At 48.3% G+C, this 24,264-nt stretch overlaps 1 protein-coding gene across 1 annotated transcript in view; it reads right to left on the bottom strand.

Annotated features, from left to right (window-relative positions):
- The window catches only part of TNFRSF13B (TNF receptor superfamily member 13B), a 33,615-nt gene extending 27,208 nt beyond the window's left edge, over positions 1-6,407 (bottom strand). Inside the window, exon 1 of the mRNA XM_045778266.2 lies at positions 6,317-6,407. The gene's annotated coding sequence lies outside the window, so the exon portion shown is untranslated. The remainder of the gene's footprint in view (positions 1-6,316) is intronic.
- Between the last annotated feature and the right edge of the window lie 17,857 nt (positions 6,408-24,264).

The following is a 24,264-nucleotide window of genomic DNA, read 5'->3' as shown; positions in this document are numbered from 1 at the left end:
AGGTGGCTCTTCATTTCAGTTATTTGTAGTGTGATTTCCTACCAGACTCTTCTGAAATATTGAACATATCTCGGAGACTGACCCTTGCCAGCCCCCACCTCTGCCCCAAACTACCTTTCAGAGATTCTCAGGGTGGTGAGCCCACCATCCCCATCCTGGATCTGAGTCAGAACTAAACTAGGTCCTGGGAGTTCTAGTCAAGTCACTTTCTCAGTTCTGGTTTATAAGAAGGGGACAACCATTTCTACCCATTGTAATTTTTGCCTTCTGTTAGCTCATTTTGAAAGTTGATTTGCCACAGTTCAGGGACAGAACAAGTGTGAGAGAACAAAAATGGCCTGTGTGGGGAAAGCGCAGCTCTGGGTTACCACTGAATCTCCTTGGGAAAGGGCACAAAACCTCGGCTTTCCTTATCTGCAAAATGGGGGGTATAGGCTTTCCTCTGCAGAGAAAGTTCTCTCAAGGACATGTATGGGACATGCATGTAACTGCCCCGAGGCACGGCTGCCAGGTGGTAGTTACTTGCCTGATAGAAGTGGTATAAAATATAATGGATTAATTATAGTCACAATTAGAATCATTTGATGATAATATAAAACCTATGGAATCATTTATAATGGTAGAGTATTATTATTAATAATAACGATAGTATCGTTGGATTAGCCCTCCAGGTCTGGGAACTGCTCCCACAATCTCAACTTGTGGCTTAAGCATCATAATTTTCTAAAAACACTTTTGCCCCCATAGCTGCCTTGTCCCCTTGCTTCTCCTCTGAGCTGTCGTACATGTGTCTTTCTGGATGACCATGCGGCCTGAGCATGTCTAGTGATGATATTTCTTGTTTTGTAATTTACATTTGAGGGTGTAGCCTTTCTGCCTCCTTACACTGTCTCATTCATCTCTGAATCTGATGCCTCCCATAATACCAGGACATAGCAGGTCCTTGATAAATGCTCATAAATGACCTTGCGCATCGTTGTCCTCAGTAAAGACTTGTGGAATGAAAAGCAATCTCCATTTTTGCACTGTGTTACAGACAGCCGGGCTGGGACAATATTTAAGTTTTACTCTGCCCCCTCTCCTGCCTGCATTTCCTGCGTTCAAGTAAGACTCAGGGCAGAGATGTCCTGGTGTGGAGAGAGGGGAAAGCAAAAATCTTGGCTTTTGATTTTAATACTTAGGGGAGAAGATTCTTGGCAAAGGGGAAGTAACTAGGCCAGAAACCAGCACAGGAAATAATTTCCCCTATATATATATATATATATTTTTAAACCCACAAAAAACAAAAAACAAAACAACAACAACAAAAATCCAGAAGTCCCATCAAAGATTTAAGTGTGAAAAAGAGTAAAATTACAAAAAGTTCTAGCGAAAAAAATGATCCGATATTTCTTTGTAACCGTGGAGTATGAAAGGCCTTTCTATGACCCCATATCCAAAATCTGTAAAAGGAAAGACTGATAAAATAGGCTACACAGAACAAGCAAACAAACATGACCAAAAACGCCTTTAAGAAAGTCTAAAGGCAAATGAAAAATGGGAACAAAACATGGAAATTCATGTCTATAAACAGAAGGGGAAAGGCCAGCTACCCAATAGAAAATTGGGCAAACACAGTGAACAGACAGTTCACACACAGGGAAAACATCATAAAGACGTCTGGTCTCATTCCTAAGAGATAGGTGAGTTCAAACTATGCTGATACTCTCTTCCCTCTAGTAGACTTAAAAATCCAGGAGCTTAATAACACCTTCTATTGGCAGAATCATGAGGAAATTGGCCCTCTTATTCACTACGGAAGGGGGGAAAATAGGGATAACCCTTGTGGAGGGCGATTTGGCAACATTTGTCAAAATTACTGATGCATTTACCAGTCACATAGTGATTAGACTCTGGGATTTATCCCAGAGTATGAAATAATAAAGTCATTGGAGCAATGTTTGTAATAGCAGAAGATTGGTAAAAACCCAAATGCCATCAATAGAGGACTGAATGAGTAAATTATAGTATGCTTATATACAGGACTATTGTGCTTTTCTGAAAAAAGAATTAGGAAGTTCTTTATATGTTGCTAGGGAAAGAACTCCAAGATATATTATGTGAAAAACAAAAATAAAAATAAACAGGGTAACAACAGCATAGCTCATAAAGCTCCTTTCTTCCTTCCTTCCTTCCTTCCTTCCTTCCTTCCTTCCTTCCTTCCTTCCTTTTTTCAAAAAGGAGGAAAGTTCAAATCTATAAGCATTGGCATATACACAAAAAGCACTATAAAGAAACTGTAAAAACAAAAAAAATGGTGTTTTAAGTAAAATTCTTGGGAATAAATTTAACAAAAAAGTACAAAACTTTTACATTGAAAACTACAAAGCTTGTTGACAGAAATCTTAAAAGACCTAAATAAATGGAGAGACATACCATGTTCAAGGATTGAAAGACTTAATATTGTTAAGATGGCAATATTCCCCCAAATTATTCTACAGATCCAATGCAATCCTAATAAAAAATCCAGCTGGCTCTTCTGCAGAATTTGACAAGCTGATCCTAAAATTGTATGGAAATACAAGACACCCAGGAGAGCAAAAACAATCTCAAAAAAGAAAAACAGTTGCAAGACACACTTTTCAGTTTCAAAACTTACTACAAAGCAGTAGTAAATAAGATAGTGTGGTACGGGCATAAAGATAAGCATAGACCAATGGAATAGAATTGAGAGTTCATAAATAAAGCCTGACATTTATGGTCAATTGATGTTCCATAAGGGTCCCAAGACAGCTCAATGGGAGAAAGGATAGTCTTTTCACCAAATAGTGCTAAGACAACAGGCTAGCCATGTAAAAGGACAAATTTGGACTCCTACCTCACACCGTACACAAAAATTAACTCACAGTGACCATAGATCTACAAGTAAAGCTAAAATGACAGATTTTGAAGAAAACGAGAGTGAATCTTCATGACTTGGGGTTAGGCAATGACCAAATGCACAAATGACTACAGAGATTGAGAGACTGGATTTCATCAAAATCACACACATTCATGTTTCTGTAGAATACCATCAAGAAAATAAAAGGACGATCCACAGACAGGGAGGAAATATTTGCAAACCATATATATGTTAAGGGATCCAGAATATATAAAGAATGCTTATAACTGAATAGTGAAAAATAACCCAATTTAAAAACAGATTGAAGAGTCAGACATTTTTCCAAAAAGATATGTGAATGGCTAATAAAGACAGGAAAAGGTGCTCAATATCATTTCTCATTAGGGAAATGCAACTCAAAACCATACTGACGTACCTACTAAGAGCTACAATGAAAAAGAGGGATAATGACAAGAGTCCATGAGGATGTGGAGAAATTGGAGCCCTCCTGCATGTAGCAAGATTATCAGATGGTACAGCTACTGCGGAAAACAGTTCGGTAGTTCCTTAAAATGTTAAGGGCAGAATTACCGTAAGATCCAGCAATTCCACTCCCAAGAGAAATGAAACCACGTGCACCCAAATACGTGAACACGAATGTTCGTGGCAAAATTACTCGTAATAGCCAAAAAGTAGAAACAATCCAAATGGCCATCAGCCGATGAAATGGAGAAATAAAATGCGGAATACCCATTAAATGGAATATTACTGGGCTATAAAAAGGAACAGGGTGCTGATACACACTACGACCCGAATGAGCCTTAAAAACACCGTGCCAAGAGGAAGAAGGCAGTTTGCCAAACACCACATTCGATTTTTATAAAATTGTCCAACACAGGCACCTAGGGGCACCTGGGTGGCTCAGTCGGTTGAGCGGCCAACTTTTGATTTTGGTTCCGGTGGTGATCTCAGGGTCTTGGGATCGAGCCCTGACTCTGTGCTTAGTGGGGAGTCTGCTTGAGATTCTCTCCCTCTCCCTCTGCCCCTTCCTCCTCAAATAAATAAATACATCTTAAAAAAAAAAAACAGGCAAATCTGTAGAGATAGAAAGCAAATTAGTTGTAAGCTAAGGCCGGGGATGGGGAGGAACGGAGAGTGTGGGGTGATGAAAATGTTCTAAAAATAGATTATTGTGATGATTGAGCCACTCCGCAAATACACTAAATAACATTGACTCGTGTAAACTTTATGACATGTAAATGGTATGTCAGTAAAGCTGTTTCTTCCAGGGGAGGCAGGAACTGGGCAGGTGAAGGACAGAGAGGGAAGGAAGACTTCATATTGTATATCTTTTTATACTTTCTGGGCTTCCAATGGGTGACCACTGTCTACTCAAAGAACAAATTGAAAATACAGAAGGATCAAACACAATTAGAGGGAACTCTGACCCTTCCATCATTTGGGGAGAGGACAGAGAGGGTGCTGCCACCCACCCCTGCCCACTGTGAAGTGATGGCTGGGGGGGCCAGTGGGTTAGATTGGACAGGGCAGCCCTAGAGAGCTTCCAAGACATATTCATGGTCTGGAGGCCACCAAGCTGTGGGACCTGACGGAGACATAGGACCCAGTGGGCCAGATGGCGGGCACCCCCCCAACTGACCAGAGGGCGCCGGGCCTGCTCCCCACTCCTCCACCACCACCTGGACCTACATAAAAACCCCGAACCATCATCCAGCCCCAAAGAGGGGCAGGGAAACCCCAAGCTTGACACCGGCCAGGCAGAATAGAAGCTTGAGAAAGTTCTATTGACATAGAGGGAAGAAAGGAAGAACTCCTCTTGCATGCCTGGTTTTGCAGACCAGGCTCACACCCCTGGCCTTCTGCACCCTGAGACCTGAGAGCAGCCAGAAGGAGTGATGGTTGGAGCCCTCTTCCTGTGATTCCTCGTGTGCTTGGCTTGAAAGTTTCCGTACCAAGAAAGACCTCTGTGGTCGAAGTGGTTTGAAAAATGCCAGATTAAAGAGAGCCAAAGCTTTTTTAACTATAGCCCTTCTCCGAGCCTCTACTTGGGACTCAAGAGGGGTTCTGGCAGGTTCAAAGCCCTTTGGAGGTTTTGAGGGACTTCTGGTGGGACAGAGGCTCTTCTTCATGGTACAGCTGAGGAAACAGAGCCTGGGGAGGTCACACAGCGAGTCCGTGAACACCGGGACCTGAAACCCCGGATTCTGCTGCACCCGGCACCCGTGCTCAGAGCTCCGTCACAGTTCTAACCAAGTCCCGGCCCGTGGTCCTGGGGGCCTGGGCACTTTCACCCTGAGTCAAGGTGGCCTCTGGTCCTTGCCTGGTCTGAGTCTCTCAGAAATTTTATACGTTTGAGCCCTCAGCTGGGGACATGTCTGGGGACACGGTCACTGGGTGAAAAAAGGAATCAGAGAAAAGGTATGCTTCCTGCCTGACGTGAGCGGGACAGAGAAGCAGCCAGCCGTGTGTGAACCCAGACCGGGCCACCGAGGGGCCCGACAGCCCCTCAAATCCAACCTTGGGGCCCCTCTGCACAGCACAGACTTGAATCGATCTGCTCCAGCAACCTATGCTTCCTGGTTTGTGCCTTCAAACAAACCTTTAAAACCCTGATAAAAATTCTGCAGGGTAAGCAATCTAGCGTCTTCAATAAATAAATTGCACGGGGAGAAAAGGAGACCAGATGGGAACTGTTCTGGATTAAAACATGTAATCAAAGGCACGGCGTGGGCCGTAGTCAGATCCTGATTTGAACAAATCAGTTGGAAAAGACATTGATAAGACAGTTGGAAAATCTCAACATTGACTGGCTGTTTGGTAATGCTAGCGGGGTCATTCTTTTTCAAACTGGTCAGGGCATGATGGTTAATTTTTTGGTTTTTGTTTTTTAAAGAGCCTTTTAGAGATCGATGCTGAGGTACCCACAAATCGAACAACACAAATGTTTGCTATTAGCTTCAAAATGAGCCGGTGGGGCTGGAGGGGGAACATGGCGGGCACAGAGGGTGTAACATTGGCCGTAGGTCGATAATTGTCGAGGCTGGGGGATGGATGCGGAAGCCGCATTAAACTCTCCTCTTCCCTTTGGCATAAACGTCACTTCAAAATAAAATACTTTTTAAACGTCCCGGCCAACCTGGCTCAGGTGCCCCGGCCAGCTTGGGGGTGGGGGTGTCTCAGCTGGTATTCCTGCCTACGTGCTGACCCTCCAGCCTCCCGGCTCCTCTCCAGGAATGCAAGGTGCAGACCCCCAAAGCCCCCAGACGTGAGGTCCTCCACGTGCAGGGGCATGGGGTGACCCCCAGACTGCCCGAGATTGCCGGTCTGCTGTGGGTGCTGTGCCCACCAAACCCCATCGAACCCATGCGGGGTGCCCCTGGCCAAGTCGTCCTCACCCCCACTACCCCCTACCCCGCCGCTTCCCCGGCTACTCACTCCACTCTTAGTGGCCCGCCCGGCTCCGGCCAACTCTCTTGCTCCGGCCCAAGCTGCTCATTACTCAGGACGTTTATTATTAGCCTTAGATTTGATTAGTGCCTGAGCTGCACTTCCTGGGTTTTCCCCCCAACCTGTAGGATGTAAATCAGCGGTACCCCCTCCCGCCCTGCACCTGCGTGTTAGGAGCTGAGGTGGGTGGCCTGGGATGACTCCGGAGTCCCCAGCAGTGCTGTCTGCGGAGCCCCCACTGCACACTGCCCACCAGCGCCCGCCGAGCAGGGGAGGACAGGATGGCCTGGCGTAGGGATGAGGTATAAACTGGTAGGACCCCAATCTGGCTCTGACCCACCGTGTGGACCTGGTTTCCTGCCCCATGGCACACATTCCCAGCTGCAGGCGGGGTGAGCCCTCTCTCCAGCCTCCAAACATTGCTCAGGCCCTTCCCTCTTCCTTGACACCCATTTCCTGTTCCATCGCTTGGTCATCTCTTCTTGTTCGGCCTTCAGGCTCAACTGAGGGGCCAATTCCTCCGGGAAGCCATCCCTGACTGTCCCAGGCTGGGCTACATGCCCATTCTCTGTGCTTCCTAAGCCCGATCAAAGCCCTCGAGAGGCTGAGGCTAGCGCAGGGCAGCCTGGGTTTGAATCTCGGCCACTTACCAGCAGGAAGACTTTGGGGCAATTTACGTAACTTCTCTGTGCCTCCATGTTCTCTTCCTGTGAGTGGGTATCACCGTACCCGGCTCACAGGTTGTTAGGAGAATGAAAGGAGTTGCCACAGTCTTAGAGCAAGTTCTTGGCACCTAGTAAGTGCTCAATAAACAATCTGGAGGGTTAGCGCCGTAGCCCCCATCACACTATTGTAAGTCGTTCTCTACACCTTCCCGACTCCCCTGAAACCCCCATGGGATTAAGACCGGATTGAGACAGATGTGGAAGCCCATGGCGTTTAGGAAGGAAACTTTGAGGGATGGGAAGGAATCGGGTAGGTGGAGGCGGAGCGGGACGGCATCAGGGGGCAGTTAGGGCAGGAGCGAGGGCAGAACAAAAGCCTGAGTTGGGTGATAGTACAGCAGGGAGGAAATTGGGTTGGTAACCCTAAAAACTGCTCCATCTCAGTGATCAGAGACACACCACGTCAGCAATGAAAAACGAGTTTTCATCCACCAGGGGGGCAGAATCTTGGAGTCTGATGCTCCAGAGGGCTGGAGGCGAGCCAGGCAAACGCGATCTCGCGTCCTGCTGGAGGGAAGGAGTTGGTCCCGCCAGTTTGGAGGGCACCCGGCCAGCGTCCATTAATCTGTACAACGTATGCCTCACTCACGACCGGCACATCCTTCTCCCCGGAGCATCTGGAAACAATGTACATGTCCATCCGAGGGAGGATGGCTGATGGAGGTACACAGGTCATAACCAGGAATGTTACACAAAGGTTACAAAGAAGGAGTTGGATGATTGTCAAGACCAATCATGATACCTACAGTAAGACACCTTGTAGTAAAAATCCCAGATGGCCTTCTCCGTGGCCCCATACACGTGAATGTGGGACGATGGTTGCCTCTGGGTAGGACGAGAGGGACCAGGTTTGGGGGTGATGGTCAAGGGAGACTTTAGCCCTATTGGTAACGTTTTAATTTTTACACAGAGAAGATACTTCTGTATTACTCATGCCACATATAGGCCGGTGGGGGTGTGTTTGGGAGCCAGGAGCTCCCTGCCTGCTGCATCGGGCCAAGCCCAGAGTCACTGTTGGATGCCCTCAGCACGTCTCCTCCTTACCTTCTACCCAGGGCTGGGGCTCTCAGCACCTCACAGAGCAGCTGGCTCCCAGGGGTTAGTTCTGACCGTTAGAAAGCTGTCTCTGTCTACTGAGCGGACTGTGCCTTCCAGAAACAGACCCACCGGACGGACCGCCGCTCTCTGAAGCCACACACGTCCTCTTGCTCAATGAGATCGCACTTTCGAGTTTTAAAGCCCGCACAGGTTAGACGTGAAACAAAAGTCAAACAAAATCCAATTTGACTTTTGGGGTGGCCGAGACTGGGATGGTAGGGTTTCCTCATGTCTCATTGCTGATCACAGCTTGTTAATGCTTTTGCTCAAACACCCTTTACAGATCGTGGATTTTATTCACTTTCTATTTTCTTCAATTACAAGTGTAATTTATATGCAGTGAAATGCGTGAATTTTAAGTGTGCAAATCAATGAATAGGTTACATATGTGCACGCCCAGGTAACGCTACCCAGATTCAAGACTTAGAACGTTTGGAGTCCCCCAGAAGTCTCCCTCCCTGCCCCTTCCAGGCAGCCTCACCACCACCCCAGAATCGCCACCCTTCTGACGTCTATACCCATAGATTTTCATTTTCCTGACTGTATAAACAGGAACCTTCTTTCTTCTGGTTTCTTTCGGTTGATATTAGATTTTATTAAACCAGACAGACCAAAGCACGTGTGACCCGCCCCCGCCAGGGCCACACGATTACAAGGAATTTTATTATTACCGTTACTGAACTCGAATTTCACGACCCATGCAAATAGAATCCCTTCCTCCCCGGCTCCCTCAGAACAGGTGCTGAAGGTTTCTGAACCTCATTCTGAAACCAGCCCTCTCTCAGAGCTGTCTCCCCGGGGGGATGAGGGATTCTAATTTTAAGCCCCACACTTAAAGGGGACAGAAGAGTCTGGAACCTAGAGTAAAGATACCTTATACACCTCCAGGCTTTGGAGCTGATGCCTTCAAATACACGTACCTAAACAGTTAAAACAAGCACATGGTAAAGAAAAATTCAAACAGTGTGAAAGGGAATATAGCAAAAAAGAAGTTTCCCTCCTGTCTAGATACTCTCGACAGCCCCTTTCCCTGCTCGAAGCCGGCAACTGTGACCAGATCTGGTTCACACAGGCTTCCAAGCAAAGCCCTGGCATTTACATGCCTCTGTACGCATCACAGATGATAGATTTTTGCCTCCATCCCCCCACCCCCACCCCATGCACGTTTTTTTTTTTTACACAATTGCTTGTTTATGCAGATTTAACACACTGTGAACATACAGCCTTTCTTCACTCAATATATCCTATCAGTCAAGCCTTATCTTTTTAAAGGAGCTCTTTAAATGCTCATTAGAGAGGCGCCTGGGTGGCACAGCGGTTAAGCGCCTGCCTTCGGCTCAGGGCGTGATCCCGGCGTTATGGGATCGAGCCCCACATCAGGCTCCTCCGCTATGAGCCTGCTTCTTCCTCTCCCACTCCCCCTGCTGTGCTCCCTCTCTTGCTGGCTGTCTCTCTCTGTCAAATTAATAAATAAAATTAAAAAAAATAAATGCTCATTAGAAATAGTAACAATAGTGAGCATTTATGCAGCATTTACCACGTTCCAGGCACTATTCTAAACCCCTTACATATGTTCATTTCATATATATTTTATCTCTGTGTCTCATCGAAGGCTTGAATTCCCTAAGTGGATTACTTGGTCAGAGGAAACATTGTCCCGTTGATCAATATTTTCCAATGAGACTGTTCCACTCTACACAGCGCAGTGGTGATATATCGGCCCTGAGAACCTCTAGCCAAGCTCGGTGTCGTGGTCTCTCTGAGGCCGTGGGCATTTGTCTCATCCACGCCCTGGCGTCTGCCAGCCCCCACCCACCCGGTCCCTTTGAGGCCGTGCTGTTGAACCTTCTCTGAGAGTCCTAGAGGTAAGCCAAAAGCAAGAGTATCCAAAAAAGGACATTTCTTAGAAATGCAGTGAAAGCCCTGATTTTCATGATTGCAATTTACATATGCGACTCAGATGTGAATTTCCTATGCTGCTAATGTACCCGGCCCCTCGATTTGTGTTAATTTTTCAGAAACACTAAATACTTTTAGCAGAACCAGCTTCAAAGAAGCAAACGGCAGTTTCTAGAACAAGAGCCGCCAACTTTTGTGGGAAAACCTAGTTTCTCTTTCCATTTAAAAATTTCTTTCCCGGGGCGCCTGGGTAGTGCAGTCGTTAAGCATCTGCCTTCGGCTCAGGGCGTGATCCCAGCGTTCTAGGATCGAGCCCCACATCAGGCTCCTCCGCTGGGAGCCTGCTTCTTCCTCTCCCACTCCCCCTGCTGTGTTCCCTTTCTCGTTGGCTGTCTCTCTGTCACATAAATAAATAAAATCTTTAAAAAAAAATGTCTTTCCCCTCAAACCTTTTTATTACGAAAAATTCAAAATTCAGTGAAAGGTTAAAAGTAGCATAGAATGAACACCCATGGACCCCCCAGCGAGGTTGAACGTGTGTTCACGTTGGTGTCTGTCTACCATCCACTCTTCCCGCTGAGACGCCTGAAAGGGTTGGCAGACAGTGTGACATTCACTCCTCAGCCCTGCAGCAGGCATCTCCTAAGACACGGATGTTCTCTTCCATAGATTTAGCATTTCCACACCTAAGAAAATCAATAATAATTCGAAACACCATCTACTAGCTAGTCCATATTTAGATTTCCCCAGCTGTCGTCTGAAGCTTTTCTTGGCTGCCTCTTCTGAATCAGAACCCAGCCAAGGGGGGCACCTGCATGGCTCAGTCAGTGAAGCGTCTGCCCTCGGGTCGTGATCCTGGGGTCCTGGGATCGAGCCCATGTTCAATGGGGAGCCTGCTTCTCCCCGTCCCTCTGCTGCTCCCCCTGCTTATGCTCTCTCACTCTCTCTGTCAAGTAAATAAATACCTTAAAAAAAAAAAAAAACAGAACCCAGCGGATGGTCACATGTGGCATGTGGTTGTTGTGTCTCTTTAGTCATTTTTTTGGGTCTAGAATTGTCCCCTCCCTTTCTCGCTCTTTTCTCTCTCTTTGTCTTAATTTAAATTCAGCTAGCCAGCATATAGTACATCATTAGTTTTTGATGTGGCGTTCATTGATTCATTAGTTGTGTATAACACCCAGTGCTCATCACATCACGTGCCCTCCTTAATGGTCGACACCCAGTTACCCCATCCCCCATCCCCCTCCCCTCCAGCAGCCCTCAGTTTGTTTCCCAGAGTCAAGAGTATCTCACGGTTTGTCTCCCCCTCTGATTTCTTCCCATTCAGCTTTCCCTCCCTTCCCCTATGGCCCTCCGTGCTATTTCTTATATTCCCCATATGAGTGAAACCATATGATAATTGTCTTTCTCTGATTGACTTATTTCACTTAGCATAATCCCCTCGAGTTCCATCCACGTCAATGCAAATGGTAGGTATTCATTTTTCTCTTTTCTTTTATCTTCTTTTCCTTTCTTTGGTTTGTCTGACGTGGACGCAGCCTCTGTCTTATAGAATTTCCCACACCCACACCTCTGAAGATTTCCTCCCCTGGCCTTCAGCCGGTCCTTCTATCCCCCGTGAGTTCCTGGAAGCGGAACGGTACGTCTGCACACTTGCTTGGAGTTGGGCTCCCCGTCTTGGGGGAGAAGACATCCCAGGTGATGGGACGTACTTCCTATTGATTCCCTTCAAGTGGTGCCTTTGTCAACTATCCCCCACGTGGTGCTGTCCAGTTGGACTGCCTGTTAAGGCAGTGACGCCAGATGTCTCCATGGAAAGGCGCCCTGCCCCCTCTGCGAGTGTCACCTGCGGGGGCCGCTTGGCGCCTTGCCTATCTTGCTCCCCAACCACTACTCGCTGGTGGTCCCTGTCTGACACAACTGTAACACTTGGAAAATGGTGACTTTCTAAACCTACCATTCCTTCTAACTTCTTAGCCAGTGTTTTCTCTTCTTATTTCCCTTGTTAAAAAAAATATACAGAATATAGCCGTGCACGAGATCACAAAACCCATATTTTCAGCACCTAGAGTCACCGGGGAACAGGATAGCATATTCACCTTCCAATTTTTCTTTTAGGAAAGAAAGCATTACAGCTCTGAAATCACCTCCCCCCCGCCGCCGCCCCTACGTCTCCCCTCCCCAGGAGGAACCACCAACATGAATACGGCTCCATTTTCCAGGCTTATCTTCATACCTTTGCAAGGATGCGTGTATCTATGAACAATGCAGTATCCATCACTATTTTGCGTGAGTGATTTAAAATTGTTTTCTTTTTTTTTTAGATTTTTTTAATTTATTTATTTGACATGACAGAGACAGCCAGCGAGAGAGAGAACAGAAGCAGGGGGAGTGGGAGAGAAGAAGCAGGCTCCCAGCGGAGAAGCCTGACATGGGGCTCAATCCCAGAACGCCGGGATCACGCCCTGAGCTGAAGGCTGACGCTTAACGACTGCGCCACCCAGGCGCCCCTAAAATTGTTTTCTAAACATGGTATTCTGTATCTATCGTTATGCATTTTCCCACTTTCACCCAACGTTGTGGAGATCGACTCCCATTAATTCGTACGTAGCTAGTTCAACCCTTTTAACAGCTGTCTGGTATTCTACACTCCGCTTCTGCCCCTCCTCTGCCGAGGAACGTTTAGGTCGTTTCTGACTCCTTGCTGTTAGGAGCAGTGCCCTCCGGGGCAGACCTGTGCATCCTTCTTTGTGTAAACATGAAAGTCTCTCTAGGGGGATGTTCTCAAGCAGGGCCCCTGAATTGTGGGGTGTGCCCTTTCCCCACTCTAGCAGCTATTGCCGAACTGGCCACACTAAGATTCGTTCCCACGGGCAGCGGATGGCTATGCCCAGGCCCCATCTCTTTATCCACACAGGGGAGTATCAGACTGTTTCATCCAGTATCAGATACTTTGGCAATGTAATAGGCGAGAGTTGGTGACTTGCTGCTTTCATTTGCATTTGCTGATTACTCATGGGGCTGTGCACAGATGCTCACTGGCCTCTGGGAGAAGGAGCTGCTATGTACCTGGAGGCTTGCAGTCACTCACTGGAAAGGAGGGAGCGTGACCACGAGAGGCGTGGGGGGCGGGGAGCACTGCTGTGAGCATCTGAGCTGCTAATGAGTACTCACTTCCTAGAGATGTCTTGCACCCCCGAAGCCCACCCTAAACCTGTATTAGCTAATAACCAGGTGGATATCATGGAAGGAATTAAGGCATGTATTATTATCCATTTATAATGTTCCTATATTTGTATTAATAATCCTTGTCACCAATTACTGGCATGTGTGAGGCACCTTACAGATTTTATTTAATCCTCTCAGAAATACATTTATTATTATTATTCCTATTGTACTGAAGATGAGACTGAGGGTCAGAGACGTGAGTGATTTGCCTAAGGTCATAGAGCTGGTAAGTGAATTGCTTGAAGGGTCCAAACCCTTCCCTCCCCATACTCCTCCCACATGCCCAGATAGTTCCCAGGCAGAATAAAAGATGACTTCTTATTGAAAGAAGAAAGGTTCTGGTTGTCCTGCCCCTCCCCTTGGCTACGAGCAGGGAAATTTTTTGTTAACCAAAGAGTGCAGCCTTGCAAATAGCTCCCAGCCCACTGACCCGGGTTCTGGATCAGGAGAGAGAGAAGGCAGTTTAAAGTACTTCTTTCCTCACTGCGGCTTAGGAAGGCGAGGTGAGCCGGAGATCTCTTCATCTTTTATAGTTTTTTGATCTGTTGGAGTCAGGGTGGGTGGGGAATGGAGCTGCGAGGCTCAACAATGGGGGAACTTTTATATCTTCAGTTTGGGAGCAGAAGGACTCTCTCCGTCTCTCTCTCCACGGCCTCTGTTGTACTTGTGGGCAGAGATATTTACAGACTTCTCCACTGTCATCCGGACTCCAGAAGAGAAGTCTCTCACAGACATCCGTTCCAGCTACCCATTTTATACATGGGAAAGCTGAGGCATAGAAATCTCTAGGCTCCGGTCTGCTTGAGTTCACCAAGGTATGTGACTTGTCCTCAGAGCCCAGCAAAGTGTTCGGCACACAATATACCTTCACAAATATTTGTTGAGTGAATACGTGAATGAACGAGAAGGTTGGAAATTGAAAACGAACAAGATTTTGGTTCCTTTGGGTTCTGCTGGGCGGTGACCAATTTAAGGAAGGAAAATCGGTGAACCAGGTCCTTCGTGAGAAGACGAGGCCGGGCCCCGCAGGGAGGCGGTGGTGACTCAGCTCACACTCACGTTCACAGCCCACTGATTCACAGACCTGGGGCTGAGGCCACCAGTACAAGGCCAGGAACAGAACCCGCACAAGGCCCCATGCTGCCTAGTTCCACTGCCTCCCTGCTCTGCTTTCCCACCTCTCTCCCCCGCTCCCTCCAAGAGCCCCGCCAGACCCATTCCCACCTCGGGGGACCTTTGCCCCTGCCGTTCTCCCTGCTGGAATGCTCAGCCGTGGCTCTTCGTGAGACAGTCTCTGCTCCTCGGAGAGGCACTCCTGACCCCCCGAGCCAGAGTTCTCAACCCCACCACTTGGACCTGGTTTATTTCCTTCTGAGCGCTGACCTCTGCTTAGAACGAGCTAGCTGGTTGGTGGGCTTGCTGGCAGCTCGTCTGCTCCCCTGCTAGAACGTAAGTGCCAGCAGGCCACAGCTCCATCTCCACATCAGCGTGTCCTTGGTCCCCAGAGCTGTGCCTGGCACGTGAAAGGCACCCAAGAGACAGGTGCTGCATGAATGAGAAAGAGAAGCTGCTGACTTCTGGGCGGAAGTCTCTGGCAACCTTACCTGTAAACAGTAGGAGACATGCTGGAAAAGGGGCTTGGGCCCCACAGTGAAGGTGATGGTGTGTGATGGGCGGGGGTTGGGGGTGGGGGTGGGGCATTAGGAGAATAATAAGTGACCGCACTTAGTTGAACTGCTACTGCTAAGTGCCCCACACAAGCTTTATATTAAATTGCTTCATTCTCAGAATAAGGCCGGTGCCACCAAGCCCCCCATTTTTGCAGGTAAGGGAGTTGTTGAGACTGAGAGAGAGCATTTTTCCTATAGCCAAGGATGTGGTAGAGCCAAGATTTTCTCCCACCGGTATCTGACCCTGGGGCCCACGATCTCCCCAGTGGGTGCTGGAACAGCGGGGGTTGTTACAAATTTTCATCAAGCTCCAAATAAGAGCTTGAGCTCCTGCCCGACCCTGACGTTCTTCTGCCCTGGGACCCCTGACCCTCTCAGGGAGGACACAAGGGATCAGAAGCAGAGTGGTTCACTCACTCAGTCCACAAGCATTAATAGAGCACCTACTGCGTGTAGGGGTGCTGCGGACAGGGCAGCGTGTAAGTCAAAGTTCCTGCAGTCATGGAGCTCGGGTGATGGAGGGGGAGGGATGCCAGCGTAAGGAGATGACAGGAAGTCAGACGCTGGTCTGTGCTGGGGTAAAGGCAAGTGACAGGATCTGGAGCGCCCAGGGTGTGTGCATGTCGGCAGAGGGAGGGGTGACAGGATGGGGCTGCCCACAAAAGTGGATAGGCAGCTTGCAAAGGTCTAGGTGAAGGGCAGTTCAGACAATTGGTAGTTATGAGTGAGTGAACTTGGCGTATGAGTGTAATAGAGAACAAGGCCTGTGTGGGGGAGGGTGTGAGAAGGAAGAGAGAGAGAGATTTACCTAACGAAGGAAAGATGGAAATAACGTGTTGAGCTCCCACAGAACCCGGCATGGGGAAGGTCCTCCAGAAATGTCTGAACTGAATTGAATTGAATTGAATTGAATTGAATTGAATCAGATCAATCCTTGGAAAAATCAAGAAACCACAGTTTCTGATGCCGCCTGCCACACAGGAAAATTCCCCCCGAAAAGAATGAGGGTGAGTGTTAACCTCCCAGTGGCTGGCAGACCAAAACGATACATGCTGATGGTAGACGGCAGATTAGCAAGCATCAGGTTGCCGACGCAGAATTGAAAAGTTTTGGGTAAAGGAAGGGAAAAAAAACTTAAGACCTTTTGTCTTGCAGGATTTGAGTTTAATCTCCTGCTACTATTGAAGGCTCCTCGATTTTTCTCCTTTTTCCTGCTAAGATGGCTCTGGTCCAGGTGGCTACACCAGCTCTGGGGGCCCTAAACCACATGGCTGGGCTGGCCTCGTTGTTGCAGCTCTGGGTCTGAAGTGGCTAAGGACACAGGGAGCCCAGGGTAAAAATGGTGAGATCCTGCTTCCATCCGCCTGCCCTGAACTGTCACCCTGACATTACCCACTAAACAGAACATATCCAAAGCATTCCCTCTGCCACTCTTGCCCATCCCAGTACGTGATACCACTGTGTACTGAATGACTCAAGCCAGAGACCAGGGATGGCCCTTGATCTTTTCCGTTCCTCACTCCCATGTCTTATCCATCACCAAGTGGCCTATTCCGTCTCCACAATACAGAACATCCTCAACGTGGCCATTTCCCTCCCCTCCGCACCACCACTCTCGTATCCACATCACCTTTCTGCTGAGCCACTAACTGATATCCTACCACCCGGTCACCTCCAGCAGTCGCAAACGCACTTTTCAAAACATAAATCAGGAGCACCTGGCTGGGTCAGTCAGTAGAGCACACAACTCTTGATCTCAGGGTTGTGAGTTCAAGCCCCACCTGGGGTGTAGAGTTTACTAAACAAACAAACAAAAATAAAAGCTTAAACCAGATATCATATTAGTCCCTCACTGAAAACTCTCTATTTTCTTTTCTTCTGTCTACTCCTAAGATTCTTCTTGTCTTAGATTCCTGGTAACATTATTGTGCTGTACTTAAGTGTGGTTTTCTTTGTATTTGTCCTCCAAAGGGTTCATTAGTCCTTTTCAAATCCATGGCTCAATGTCTTTTCATTCATCTAAAAATATTCTTATCATTTTCTCTTAAACTACTACCACTGTCCAGTACGTCACCTCTCCTTTATTTATTTATTTATTTACGATTGATTCATTTAGAGCACAAGCAGGGTGGAGGGGCAGAGGGAGAGGGAGAGAGAGATTCCCAAGCAGACTCCGTGCTGAGTATGGAGTCCAACACAGGGCTCGATCTCACAACCCTGAGATCATGACCTGAGACGAAATCAAGAGTCGGTTACTTAACCAACTGAGCCACCCGGGCACCCCTCTCTCCTCTTCCTCTGGAACCCCAATTACACATATGTTAGGTCTTTTATACCATGTCCCATATTTCTCTTAGGCTCTTTTGTCTCTTCAATCTGGATATTTTCCTGTGACCTACCTTCAGTTCCTTACATTTCTCTTCAGCTGTAGATGCGTTTAGATAATCAGCTATTAGACTTATCTTTTTTTTTTTTTATTTGACAGAGATAGAGACAGCCAGCGAGAGAGGGAACACAAGCAGGGGGAGTGGGAGAGGAAGAAGCAGGCTCCTAGCGGAGGAGCCTGATGTGGGGCTCGATCCCATAACGCCGGGATCACGCCCTGAGCCGAAGGCAGACGCTTAACTGCTGTGCCACCCAGGCGCCCCTAGACTTATCTTTTGAGTTCTTAATTTCAGTGACTGAATTTTTCAGGTCTGCAATTTCCCTTTGATTTCCTTCTCTTTCCTTCTTTCCTTCCTTCCTTCCTTCCTTCCTTCCTTCCTTCCTTCCTTCCTTCCCCTTTAGTTGATCTTCTTCCAGTCTTTTACAAATAATATTTCATGTTTTAGAGCCACATTTAGGTTCACAACAAAATTGAGCAGAGAGTACAGAAAGCTCACATATGCCCTTACTCCACACACACAGTCTTCCCCACCATCAAGATCCCACATTGAAATGGGACATTTGTTACAATCACGAACTTACATTGAAACATCATCATCACCCAAAGTCCATAGTTTACATTAGAGTTCACTCTTGATGATGTGTATTCTATGGGATTTGAAAAATGTATAATGGCATGTATCCTCTATAGTATCGTACAGAGTAGTTTCGGTGCCCTGAAAATCTTCTGTGCTCTGCCTATTCATACCTCTCCCCACCCAAACTTCTGGCAACCACTGATCTTTGTACTGTCTCCATGGTTTTGCCTTTCCCAGAACGTCATATAGTTATATCAGACAGTACATAGCCTTTTCAGATTGGCGTCCCCCAGTTATAAATATGCATTTAAGCTTCCTCCATATCTTTTCATGGCAAAATAACTCATTTCTTTTTACTGCAGAATAGTATTCCACTGTCTGGATGTACTATTTATGTACCCATTCACCTCTGAAGGTTGCTTCCACGTTTTGGCAATTATGAATAAAGTTGCCATAAACATCCATGCGGGGTTTTTTAATGTTCATATAGGTTTCCAGTTCATCTGTGTAAATACCAAGGATTGTGATGGCTGGATCATATGGTAAGAGTATGTTTCATTTTATGATCCCCTTTTATAGTGTCCCACTCATTGCCAAAATTCTTATCTTGTCTTGTAATTCACTGAATATTTAATCATAGTTATTTCAAAGTCCATGTTGTAACTCCAATATCTGGCTCTTCTTGGGTCTCTTTTTATTATTTGTGTGTGTGTGTGTGTGTGTGTGTGTGTGTGTGTTTTCCTCTATCTGGGGGCAAGGCTTATATTCTCGTAGGCCTGGACATTGAGTATGAAAAATTATAGAAATAATTTGATGTCATCTTCCTCCTTACTTTTGCTTTGGGCAGGAAGCTAAGCTGGGATCACCTTAGCTGGCCAGCCCCAGATCACCTTAGTCAAGAGAGAAATTGGTATGCCTTAAAGCTGGGATACAATTCCTGTGAGGACTTGTCTATTTTTTTTTTTCACCTTTATTCTCAACATGCAGCCCTTAAGGATACCAACCCAAAGCTTTGGGTGTTTCATAAATGCCGCCTCCTAGACAAGTTCTAAAGTCAAACTTCATGAGTCTGTAAAAAGCTCTGCTCAGCTTCTCAGCCTCTCAGATATTGCTTTCAAGTCAGTAATCCCCTTGAGAGGAAAAGTGGTAACCCCTGCCGGTCTCACTCTCTGGGCATCCATGCTGTCCCAGATCTTGGCCCCGTAATTCCCGTAATTTCTCACCACCTTGATAGTTATCTGGTACCTTCAAGTAGACGCGTTTTCCTTTTTAATTTTGTCCAGATTTTCTAGTATTCTCAGCATGGGGAATGGTCTGAAATAATCTGGTTTAACATTGATGGAAGCTCCCCCATTACCTTGGGAGAAAAGTAAAAACTTCTTGCTCTGCCCACCAGACAATATATGATTTAGATAGCCTAGACCTCCAATTTCCTGTCATACTACTCTCTCCCTTGATCATTACACTCTAGTGAGATGTTGGGCTTTTCCCTGTAACTCAGCTATGCCAAGCTCCTTGGTGCCGCAGGAACTTTGCACATGCTCTCCTCTGTCTAGAATGCTGTTTCCTTTACCCGATCCTCCAGGTCTCTGTTTAAATGTCCCTTCCTCTGAGAAGCCTGTCCTGACCTTGCATTCTAACACATTCAAGCTATACCTTCACACTCCTCACTACCTAACCTCTCATTTATACCCTGTTCTTCCCTCTACACCCCTTATCATAATTTCAATCATATATTGATTTGTTATTATTTTTTTATTCTCTATCTTCCCACTAGCTGGAAGTCCTGTGAGGGCCGGAGCTGTCTTAATTTGCACTCCTCATGAGCAGACCCTGAGAAGATGATTAAGTACAAGTTGTTCAGGAAGTTGTACAAGGAAGGAAAAGCAGCCAAGAAAGGATGTTATGATGCCAGCTGCCATGGTGGGTACCTGGAGCTCAATCCCACAAGGCAACTCTGAGAAAGGGTGTAAAACTTATGCCTGGGGTATGGGGGAGGGGGAAGGGTATTCAGACACCAGTTCCTACCAGTCTTATTGGTTGAAGGCTGCTCCTGGGGTATCTTAATTCCCTGGTGCCTCCAGGGAATTATTTGGCAACAAGCATAGCAGCCTCCTGGAATTAGAGCTATGGACCCTGGTGTGCAGTGAAACAGGGAGGCCCGAGGGGGGTTCACCGGGCCCCTGATAGGATCATGTTTGTTTGGGGCACCATCTTATTCCCAGCCCCTATCATGGGACCTGGCACATAGTAGGAAATCAATCAATGTGTATTTAATAAGTGAACGTTCAGAACTCGGTGCTAGGATTAGGACGTTGCTCTTTGAATGGGATCACTATGGTATTAAAGACAACTTTGGAGAGTCTGCAGTTGGCCAGGCCTCGTGGAGGGTGGGAAGGGGCTTTCCAGAACAGGAACAAAATCAGAGGAGGGCACCCAGCAGCCTGGAGCCTGTCCCTCGTGGGGAGCAAGACCGTGCATCCCGTGAAGACAAGACTCGGTGACAGTCCTCACACACCCTGCTGCCCTCCTGGGGGTCATCCCGTGTAGACTCCACGGGGTGAGAAGGACCTGGGAAGACAGCGCTCAGTGCGACTTTGAGGAGAGCTCCTTCCATTCAAAGGCTCCCTCAGCTGAGTAGTGAGCTCCCTGTTGCTGCTACTTTAGAGGAAATCGTGCTCTCTGTCCTCAAAGGGTCCAGTGTCTGCTGGAGAGGACAAGACATCACTCTGCATAGAGTTGTATAAAGGTTTAAGTACAACAACTCAAGGGCAAAGCACTAAACTCAGCTCCCGGTTGGGGGAGCTCACACTGGGGTGTCTGAGGCAGGAGGGGGTAATCCCATTTGATTTTTCTGTGTAATCAATCTTACAGTGCTGTGTTTCCGAGGGCTCTGCTTGGTCCAGTTCGGGGCCTTGTATGAGAGGCCCTTGTTGGGTTTCGGGGCACCTGAACCCCCTATTGAGATCCTGACAAGCCCGGGAAGAAACCAAAAGGAAGATGGGGCTGTTCCTAAGAATCATACCTGGATCTCCGACATCTCTGCCCCACCATCCCCTCACTGTGGTGGTTAATTTTATGTGTCAACTCAGCTGAGCCACAGTGCCTGGATATTTGGTGAAATACTAGATATCACTGTGAAGGTATTTCTTGCTGAGACTAACAGTGAAATCTGTGGACTTTGAGTAAAGCAGATGACCTGCCACAGTGTGGGTGGGCCTCATCCAATCAGTTGAAGGCCTCAAGAGCGAATGACTGAGTGTCCCTGAAGACGGAATTCTGCCTCCAGTCTGCCTTCAGAGTGGAAACTGCAGCATCTAGCTTCACTAGGTCTCCAGCCTGCAGATCCGAGACTTGCCAGTCCCCACAAGTGCATGAGCTAAGTCCTTAAAATAAATCTATGTATCTGTCTCCTGCGTCTTCTCTTCTCCTGGGGACCTCTGATGAATACACTTGGCCTGTGCTCGGTGTGTAGTAGTAGTGACAGTGCACAAATCCTCATCTGCATCCAGGCCTCCCCTCCGGACTCCAGACTCCGCTCCCTGTTGGCCTCCTCCCAGCTTCCGAAGAGGCATCTCAGACTCACGGCCGCCACAGCGAGCCCCGCCCTTACCTCTGTGGCCTGTCCCACCGTGTCCTCTCTGTCCTGGTAGCTGGTAGTTCCAACCTTCTTTCTCTTTCTCTGGATCCCACTCCCTCCAACAACCCAGCGGCAAACTCTGTTGGCTTTGCCTTCAAACTATCTCATCTCGCCAGCTCATGCCTGCCTCAAGCCACGCCTCGCTCCCCTAGATGGTGCCCATTGAATTCTTACCCAGGTCCTGGTTTCCCTGCTCGCTGCTCCCTACCCCCACCCCGTAGCGGCTCCCAGCCTCGAAGCTGGGAGGGAGGTGTCCTGGGAACACTGTCGGACGGCGTCCCTCTGCTACTGGAACCTCCGGGGAGGCCAGGGCAGCTCCGGGCCGAGGCTCACGGCTGGGTCAGCCTCCGAGGCCCCATAGCCCAAACAACTACCCCTGCTCTGGAGTTTTCGTTAGGTAAAAGTTTGAAAATCCAATACAGTATGATATAGACGTTGTAAGTGGGCAGCTCGAAAGGCTTTCACAGCCCCCCAGCATCCAGATCAAGGACCAGACCGCGCCCAGCCCCTCCCGGGCTCCGCCTTCCCCCAGGATAACCTGGGCTCTGACATCCAAACCTAGGGCCTGTCTGGGGCTTGACTGAACAGAAATGGAGAAAGAAGTGCCTTGGTTTCAGATGATTTTAGAAGTACAGAAAACTTGAAAACATGCCACGGGATTCCTGAATATTCTCCATCCAGCCTTCCCTAATATTAACACTTCACAGAACCCTGACCTCTGATCAGGACTAAGACATCAACCCTGGTGCGGTGCTATTGGCTAAATAATCCAGTTAGCTATTAACCGGTGTTATTCACAGAACAATAACGGTAATACAAACCGTCACCTGGATTCGATTTCTCCCGTGGATCCCTCCCGCCCTGTTTGTGTTCCAGGGTCCCGGCCGGCTCCCCACACTCCGGCACTGCCTCCTCCATCCCCTCCAGCCCATGACAGCTGCTGTCTTCCCTTATTTTTCACCACCCGCACAGCTTTGGGGAGCACCGTGGATGGTACGGACAGGAAAGGTCTCAGAGCCGGGGTGGGCACGCGCCGACAAAAGGTATGGCTCCACGGCCCCACACCTGGCCCCCGAGCTAGGTGACCCCCCCCACCAGCCTCCCAACACCTGCGGTGTCCCCGGAGACCTCTGTCCGGTCCCCATCACAGTGGAGGAGCCCAGAGAGCTGCTGGTTGTGGGCACACCTATAAACAGTGACGGTGTTGAAAATTGAAACTGAGAACTTAAAGACTATTGATTTATTTTATTTTTTAATTCTTTTTTTAATTTAAGTTTTAAATTCCAGTACACTGGGGCACCTGGGTGGCGCAGTCATTAAGCATCTGCCTTCGGCTCAGGGCGTGTTCCCGGCGTTGTGGGATCGAGCCCCACGTCAGGCTCCTCGGCTATGAGCCTGCTTCTTCCTCTCCCACTCCCCCTGCTTGTGTTCCCTCTCTCGCTGGCTGTCTCTCTCTCTGTCAAATAAATAAATAAAATCTTTAAAAATAAATAAATAAATCCCAGTACACTGTTCTCTTAGTTTCAGGTGTACGATATAGCGACTCGGCACTCCATACATCTCCGTGTCCTCCTCACAATACACGCCTTAATCCCCACCCCCACTTGTCCCATCCCCCAACCTCTCCCCTCTGGTCACCGTCAGATTGTTCTCTATGATTTACAGTCTGTTTCTTGGGTTGTCCCTCTCTCTCCCTGTTATTTTTTCCCCTTTGCTTTTTTTTTTTTTAAGATTTTATTTATTTATTTGACAGAGATAGAGACAGCCAGCGAGAGAGGGAACACAAGCAGGGGGAGTGGGAGAGGAAGAAGCAGACTCCCAGCAGAGGAGCCTGATGTGGGGCTCGATCCCATAACGCCATGATCACGCCCTGAGCTGAAGGCAGACGCTTAACCGCTGTGCCACCCAGGCGCCCCCCCCCTTTGCTTTTCTGTTTTGTTTCTTAGATTCTACATATGAGTGAAATCATATGGTGTTTGTCTTCGACTTATTTCGCTGAACATTATACTGTCTAGCTCCATCCGTGACCTGTTCAGATAAATGGCGTCGTGTTATGAGAAAGTCCCTACGTATTTCACGAAAATGAGTGACAGGAGCAGCACTGTTGTACATTTTCACAAATCTCTTCAAAGTCACGCCTGAGACAGTGCAGCTCGGCTCTGGCACCTGCCCGCAGCCGGTCTGTGGCTACGAGCTGCTTGACCCAAGAAGTGAAGGAAATCCGCCTCGGGCGTCTGTCACTGGCAAGGTGGGACCTGGCAGGTCTCCCGGAAAGGTCTCGGGGTCCCGCTGGGGTCCCGAGAGCACGAGTCCTGGTTTTCCCCTCTGTCAAATGGGATCCCTGCCAGCACCGACTCCGCGGGCTGCTGTGAAGGTCGCTGGGGGTGATGCTCAGGAAACACTCCACGGGCCCCTGGCTCACTGTGGGCTCCCGAAAGGGGCAGGGCTTCCTGGCGCCCTTCCCTCCAGGTCTGCGGGGTGTATGAACACGTCTGCGTAAGCAGCACCCCGAGGAAAGTGTGCAGATGCTGTCCCACGGACAGCCGGGCCTGCCCCCCCACGGGCTGACCCGTCACCAGCTTCCCCCCCCACGGGCTGACCCGTCACCGGTTTCCCCCCCCACGGGCTGACCCGTCACCGGCTGCCCCCCCCACGGGCTGACCCGTCACCGGCTGCCCCCCCCCACGGGCTGACCCGTCACCGGCTGCCCCCC

Source organism: Ursus americanus, chromosome 14 (assembly GCF_024610735.1).
Source record: "Ursus americanus isolate L20-20 chromosome 14, mUrsAme1.1.p, whole genome shotgun sequence".
NCBI classification, from domain to species: domain Eukaryota; kingdom Metazoa; phylum Chordata; class Mammalia; order Carnivora; family Ursidae; genus Ursus; species Ursus americanus.
Note: the sequence above shows the minus strand (reverse complement) of the source record. Positions and strands in the feature narration are given on the sequence as shown.